The 8271-nt window shown below is 42.4% G+C and overlaps 1 pseudogene; it reads left to right on the top strand.

Moving 5' to 3' along the window:
• Nucleotides 1–3316: 3316 nt before the first annotated feature.
• Nucleotides 3317–8271, top strand: part of LOC122896592 — a 41020-nt pseudogene continuing 36065 nt past the window's right edge.

Genomic DNA, 8271 nt, shown 5'->3' with positions numbered 1-8271 from the left:
AGAGAGTTGGACCCCTATTTCAAAGCTCCTCTCCCCAAGAAACCGAGCTGCTCACAGTGATAAAAGCATTTCAAATGTTTCATCAAGAACCCTTCAACCTTTTATCAGATAGTAGATATGTGGTGCAAGCTGTCTCTATCATTGAAAATGTGGGTTCTATTAATGCCAGGTCTACTATCTCTAAGGCATTACAAGAAATCCAAACATTAGTTTGGGACAGGAAGGCTCCATTTTATGTTGGCCACATAAGAGCTCATACAACCTTACCAGGCCCCCTGACACAAGGTAATCGGTTAGCAGACTCCTTAACCAGAGGAGAATTTGTCTTTGCCATTGAGGACCCGGTGCAACAGGCGAGACATTATCATAAGCTGTTCCATGTGAATGCTTTAACTCTTCGCCTCAAATTTAACATAACAAAAGCACAGGCACGGGACATAGTAGTCTCCTGCAGAAATTGCGTGACTTTACTACCTGCACCGTCCTTGGGGGTTAACCCCAAGGGTCTGTTACCTAATCATATATGGCAAATGGATGTCACACATGTTTCAGAATTTGGAAAGTTAAGATATGTTCATGTCTCTGTAGATACCTGCTCTGGAATAATTTTCGCCTCAGTGCATACGGGGGAAAAATCCAGAGATGTTATCGCCCATTGCCTACAGGCTTTCATGCCATGGGGAAAGCCACGCCAGTTAAAGACAGATAATGGTCCAGCCTACACCTCACAACCCTTTAAAGCCTTCCTACAACAACTTGACATTCACTTGATACATGGAATACCCTATAACCCACAAGGACAGAGTGTTGTGGAGCGCGCGCATCTTACAATAAAAAATGCGCTTTATAAACAAAAAGGGGGAATAGGGGACACCTTCAGGTCCCCTAAAGATAAGCTCAACACCATTCCCTTTATTTTGAATTTTTTAACGTTGGACAAAACAGGTAAATCAGCTGCAGACAGACATGCAAGTGCTGCTGCTGCTCCCACTAAGCCTTTAGTACTTTGGAAGGACATCCTCACAGGAAAGTGGAATGGACCAGATCCAGTGTTAGTATGGAGTAGGGGGTCTGTATGTGTTTTTCCACAGGAAAAAGAGGCTCCAATTTGGATCCCAGAGCGGCTGGTGCGTGCAGCCTTGCCTCCGAACACCAGTCATGATGCTGAAGATGCTGATGATAACTCTGAGGATGCTACACCTCCTGCGGCAGACTCAAGCCAGAGAGCTATGAGCAGTGGTTAAAGCATGGCTATATCCTTTACCAGTGACTAATTCTTCTCTCATATTCCCTCCTCTCCCTTTGATGCATGGCAAGTCTGTAACTTGTTAGGAGCATGTACTGATATCTCAGCAGTGTCCATGTTAAATGGTGGCAAATCCCTCAACTGTTCTTATAAACAAAATGACTCTAGTACCTTTGAGACAACAGTTAATGTGTCTTGTCCCAATAATAATATTTATCAGCCCACTCCCATATGGGTCTCGCCACCGTTCCTTTCCCTCGTAACAAATGCTAGCGAGCTGAATGATACGTTGAATTGCACTAAGAATTGCTATCTTTCCCAGTGCTGGAATGTCACGGCCTTCAAGCTGGCTGTGATTATGCGTATCCCTACCCATGTTCCTATCCCAGTTTTCATTCCAGATGACAAGTTACCAGTGGTGCTATACAGAAAGAAGAGAGATTTTGGTATCACAGCCGCCGTTGTGACAGCATTGGCTATATCTACAGCAGCTGCCACGGCAGCAGCAGTCTCGCTTGCTGCAACTATACCCACTGCGGAAGCTGTGAACACCCTTGTAGAAGGAACGGCAGCAGTCCTTCAAACACACTCAGATCAATGCACATCTGCAAGCAGGAATCCTGATAGTCAACCAGAGAGTGGATTTGGTTCAAGAACAAGTGGACATATTGGGAGCCCTATTGGGACTGGGATGTATAGCACTTCCCGGCAATTTGTGTAACTCCCATAGCCTATACTAATATGAGTGACTTACAGAATGTCTCCCGACAGCTCTCCCAGTATTTGCAGGGTGCTTGGTCTGACGATTTTCAAAATTTCACACGAGTACGCGTGTGCAACCAGCTTCCCTCCCAGAGCTATTTCAAACATTCAGCAATATGTTCCAGTTTACCAAACAATGGGCTGGCATAATTGGTCTTCTTGTCCTCCTTCTTATTGGCATTCTGCTTCTATTCAGAAAAGTTTGCCAATGGAGAACATAGCAGCGAGGGCAGAGCCGAGCTATAGTACAAGCCCTTATGTCAGTAGAGGCTGGGACACCTCCCCAGATATGGCTAAGCATGCTAGATCAGTAGTGAAAGACGGGTAAGATCAGTAGAGAAACATACCAACCTAAGACAGGACAGAGATCATTGATATCTTGTGTCTGATGACGGGTAAGGATGTTTTAGGCTACTGACTACCTAAGACAGGCACGATCTCTGCCATAAAACAAAAAATGGGGAGATGTCGGGGTCCGCCTCCAGCCGGGAAAGTCCCCACCATTACACGATGGTGCTTGGCTCACTGCCAGCAAAATACGCTGCAAGTGAACACCGAACTTTCTGGTAAAGCCCACCTAAAGGAGGACATAGTCATCGGCTGTTTCAAATTTAATCAGCATAGTAACAGGACTCTCATTGGCTCTCCCCATTGTTTGGCCCCTTATTGGTCACCCTGACACATATAAGCTAAGAAAGTTGTCGAAATAAAGAGATGAAGCATTAACACCATACCAGGCTGGTTGTCGTTCTTGCGGGCCGAGGGCGACAAGATGGGTGATATTTTCTGTCAAAGAGACAAGATGGCGGGGAAGTAGGAGGAGGTACCATTTTAACCTGTACTCTAAAGTGAGCCGATTACCTACCAAAGAACCCTGATCACCTATGAAATCAGCCTGAGATCAGAATTATACACGTCTGGATCTCTACAGGGGCAGAAGCTGTCAGTGGGCAGGTAAAGCAGAGTGGGAACATTGGACTGATATAAGAAGATAAAAAAAGGGGAGGGAGCCACCAGAGGCGACCCATTGGAAAGTAATACCCCAATACAAGAGTGCCTTGCCTCTGGGGACCAGCATTAACATGGAGTGTGGTTGAAAGCACTCAAAAAGAGCAAAGGATCGCAGGGGGAAATTGTGGGAATCAGGGTGGTAGGGACAGGGGCTTAAGTCCCAGAACCCAGGACAGCCACCCCTGGTGCTGAACTAGACAGAGTGTGGCGGAAAAACCAGGTCTTAGTCCCTGAGCCACCAACGCACCTGAGAATGCATAGGGTCCAGCTCCCGTGAGGAGCTGGGAGCCTAGTCAGATGGCAGAATGCCGCACGGTGCTATCAGAGCCTGAGATGCTCGTGCCCCATGCCCTCCCCTGGGAAAGGTGCGTGCAGGCCCCAGCCCACTGTTCTTGGACCCTGAAAAACCAGGCACTCCCAGCCCGGGCCAATGGGAAAATCTCTGTGCGATTGCTGCTTGGACCCTCTCTGGCAGTCTGGAGCTGCCCAGACAGCTGCTGCTGCCATGGTTTTGCATACAAGCAGGAGATCGTGCGTCCCCAGGGACGGCTACTCGGAGCCTGATCTGCCAGCAGCTGAGGGGGAACTTATGTGCACTGAAGCACCGACAGGGGAGCAGACTGAGGCTTCTTTCTGAGAGGGAGATCGGGGTGCAGTTTGCTTTTTTCTAAACCTCTAAAAACAATCAAAAGTTGTCAAGATGAGAGAAAACAAATGAACCAACATAAAAACCTCCAGAGAACAAAAGCCTGAAAAACCGGTTTAGTCAGAGCCCACCCCCTTGACAGGGGTGGGAGGACTTAACTCAGGGAACATCATTGATTGAAAACCCAAGTGGCAGGTCCCTCCCCCAGAAAACCAACCAGGAAAGAAAAGAAAAAGGAAAAAAAAGATGACAAGAGAACAACCACCACTATTTAATAGATACAACTTTTATTTTTCACTCATTCCCACTATGGGTTCATTTTTTTTTATATATAGATAATTTTCTAACCTATTTACCATCACAGTCAGATGTCCAGTACATCAAATTCCATAATAACCTTTTTTTTAAAAGATTTTATTTATTTATTTGACAGAGAGAAATCACAAGTAGATGGAGAGGCAGGCAGAGAGAGAGAGAGAAGCAGGCTCCCTGCTGAGCAGAGAGCCCGATGCGGGACTCGATCCCAGGACCCTGAGATCACGACCTGAGCCGAAGGCAGCGGCTTAACCCACTGAGCCACCCAGGCGCCCCCCATAATAACCTTTTAACCTGAACTTTTTGAAACATGTAACTGTGTTTTTCTTTTGCTTTTCTATTTTTTTCAATTGTAGTTTAGTTTAGTCTAGTTTATTTTTATTTTTTTATTTTCTAATATTCGTATAGAGTTAAACTTCAAGGTAATCCCCTTTCACCAATCAATGCTTCCTCTATAGGTAAACCAATTTTTAATCCCTCTTTGTATTAGGAAAGTTGAGTCCTTTAACAAAGATATCAAGATACATCCAGGAAGAATCAGAATAACCTTCCTCGCACACACTGAGAATTTATAACCACTCTCCCATCTCTTCCTTCTGCCAGTGTTTCTGTGTTTTTGTGTTTGTCCTGATAGTATATAAATCTTATACTTGGGGTTCTTTTTGATGAGGTTCTTCCCTTTTTTTGCTTTTATACATATATATTTTTTCTCTTGTCATATACTTTTGTCAGTCTTTTTGTTTGTCTGTTTTTGTTTGTATACTTCATAAATCTTACCTTGGGGCCCATTTGGGCTGAGCGTTCTCTTTTATCTTCCCTTTTCTCCCTGTCTCTCTCTCTTTCCTTTTTTCTTTTTCTTTTCTTTTTTCTCATTTGGGTGGGGAATCCTGATTGCTCAGAAGCATTCCAGGGTGCACCTTGACTGCACCACAGTTGATACATCCAACTACCTCCATTCAGCCATCTCTCACTAAAATGATTAGGAGGAGGAATGCCCAGTAGAAGAAAAATACAGAGGATGGGCCTTTTGCAACAGAACTAAAGGCTATCGACATAGACAATACGCTGGAAAGGGAATTCAAGCTAACAATTAATCAGGCCATAGCTACGTTGGAGAAAGCCATGGATGACCAAACAGAATTGATTAGGGCAGAACTGAAGGCCATGAGGGATGATGTTCAAAATGATCTCAATGAGTTCCTATCTAATCTAAATTCTCTAAAAGCTAGGGTAATTGAGACAGAAGATAGAATTAGCGATCTGGAGGACAAACAGATAGAGAAAAAGGATCAGGAGGAAGCCTGGAACAAACAGCTTAGAAGCCACAAAAACAGAATCAGGGAAATAAATGATGCCATGAAACATTCCAATGTCAGAATTATTGGAATCCCTAAAGGGGAGGAGAAAGAAAGAAGTCTAGAAGATAGAGTGGAATAAGTTGTCCATGAAAATTTTCCCAATCTCACAACTGGAACCAGCATTCATGTACTAGGTTTTCCCCCAAGATTATAGATTCTCGAAAGTCCTTGAGACACCTAATAGTAAGAATGAAGAATTATAATTGTAGGCAGACCCTCTTGAAATCCGCTAGGACAAAGAAGCTCCTTACGTACAGAGGAAAGCCCATCAGAATAACATCAGACCTGGCCACAGAAACCTGACAAGCCAGAAAGGGCTGGCAAGATGTATTCAGGGCACTAAATGAGAAGAACATGCAGCCAAGAATACTTTATCCAGAAAAAGTGATATTTAAAATGGATGGAGAGATAAAGAGCTTCCAACACCAGCAAGGTTTAAAAGATTATGTGACCACCAAGCCGACACTGCAGGAAATTTTAAGGGGGGTTCTATAAAAGACAAAAAAATCCTTAAAATATCCTTGAACAGATGTATAGAGACAATCTACAAAAAGAAACACTTCAAAGGTAACACGATGTCAATAAAAACGTATTTATCAATAATCACTCTCAATGTGAATGGCCAAATGCGCCCATAAAATGACACAGGGTTGCAGATTGGATAAAATGACAGTATGCATCCATATGTTGTCAACAAGAGGTCCATTTTGAACCTAAAGATACACCCAGAATAAAAGTGAAGGGATGGAGAAGCGTCTTTCATGCCAATGGGCCTCAAAAGAAGGCCGGGGTAGCAATTCTCATATCAGATAAATTAGATTTTAAACTAAAGACTGTAGTCAGAGATACAGAAGGACCCTACATCATTCTTAAAGGGACTATCCACCAAGATGATCTAACAATTGTAAATATCTATGCTCCCAATATGGGAACAGTCAATTACATAAGAAAACTGTTAATCAAGATAAAGAGTCATATTGATAAGAATACATTAATATTAGGAGATCTTAACACGCCTCTCACAGAAATAGACAGATCATTGAAGCAGAAAATTAATAAAGAAACAAGAGCGTTGAATGACACATTGGACCAGATGGACTTCATAGATATATGCATAACATTCCACCCTAAAACAACAGAATACTCATTCTTCTCAAGTGCACACGGAACCTTCTCCAGAATAGACCACATACTGGGTCACAAATCAGGACTCAACCAATACCAAAAGACCGAGATTATTCCCTGCATATTCTCAGATCACAATGCTTTGAAACTGGAGCTCAATCACAAGGAAAAGTTGAGAAGGAATTCAAACACCTGGAAGCTAAAGACCACCTTGCTTAAGAATGCTTGGATCAACCAGGAGATCAAAGAACTGAAACAATTCATGGAAACCAATGAGAATGAAGACACTTCAATCCAAAACCTATGGGATACAGCAAAGGCGGTCCTAAGGGGGAAATACATAGCCATCCAAGCCTCCCTCAAAAAACTTGAAAAATCCCAAATACACCAGCTGTCTCTACACCTTAAAGAACTGGAGAACCAACAACAAATCAAACCAACTCCACACATAAGAAGGGAAATAATCAAGATTAGAGCAGAGATCAATGAGGTAGAATCCAGAGATACAGTAGAATGTATCAAGGAAACTAGAGGCTGGTTTTTTGAAAGAATCAATAAGATCGATAAACCATTGGCCACACTAATCCAAAAGAAAAGAGAGAAAGCCCAAATGCATAAAATTATGAATGAAAAGGGAGATAGCACAACTAACACCAAGGAAATAGAAACAATCATAGGAAGTTATTATCAACAGTTATATGCCAATAAGCTAAGCAACCTAGATAAAATGGATGCATTCCTGGAAAACTATAAACTCCCAAAATTCAACCAGGAAGAAATTGACAACCTGAATAGACTGATATCTAGTAATGAGATTGAAGCAGTGATCAAAAACCTCCCAAAAACCAAGAGCCCAGGATATGATGGATTCCCTTGGGAATTCTATTAAACTTTCAAAGAAGAAATAACACCTATTCTCCTGATGCTGTTTCAAAAAATTGAAGTGGAAGGAAAACTTCCAGACTCTTTTTAGAAGCCAGCATTACCCTGATCCCCAAACCAGTCAAAGACCCTAACAAAAAGGAGAATTTCTGAGCAATATCACTGATGAATATGGATGCTAAGATTCTCAACAAGGTCCTAGCAAACAGGATCCAACAGCACATTAAAAAGATTATCCACCATGACAAGGTGGGATTCATCCCTGGGTTACAAGGATGGGTCAACATTCACAAATCAATCAATGTGATACAACAAATCAAAAAAGAAGAGAGAAGAACCACATAGTCCTCTCAATCGATGCAGAAAGAGCATTTGACAAAATCCAGCATCCGTTCCTGAATAAAATGCTTCAAAGTTTAGGGATAGAGGGAACTTTCCTGAACTTCATTAAATTTATCTATGAAGGACCCACAGCAAATATTATCCTCAATGGGAAAAAGCTTGCAGCCTTCCTGTTGAGATCAGGAACACGACAAGGATGCCCACTCTCACCACTCTTGTTCAACATAGTATTGGAAGTCCTAGAAACAGCAATCAGAGAGCAAAGAGAAATAAAAAGTATCCAAATTGGCAATGAAGAAGTCAAACTCTCTCTCTTTGCAGATGGCATGATTCTTTATATGGAAAACCCAAAAGACTCCACCCCCAAACTACTAGAACTCATACAGCAATTCAGTAACTTGGCAGGATACAAAGTCAATGTACAGAAATCAGTGGCTTTCTTATACATTAACAATGAAAATGCAGGAAGGAAAATTATAGAATTGATTCCATTTACTATAGCACCAAGAACCATAGATACTTGGGAATAAACCTAACCAAAGAGGTAAGGAATCTGTACTCGAGGAACTACAGAACACTCATGA

Source organism: Neovison vison, chromosome X, assembly GCF_020171115.1.
Source record: "Neovison vison isolate M4711 chromosome X, ASM_NN_V1, whole genome shotgun sequence".
Taxonomy (NCBI): Eukaryota; Metazoa; Chordata; class Mammalia; order Carnivora; family Mustelidae; genus Neogale; species Neogale vison.
This window is presented reverse-complemented; position numbering and strand designations above follow the sequence as displayed.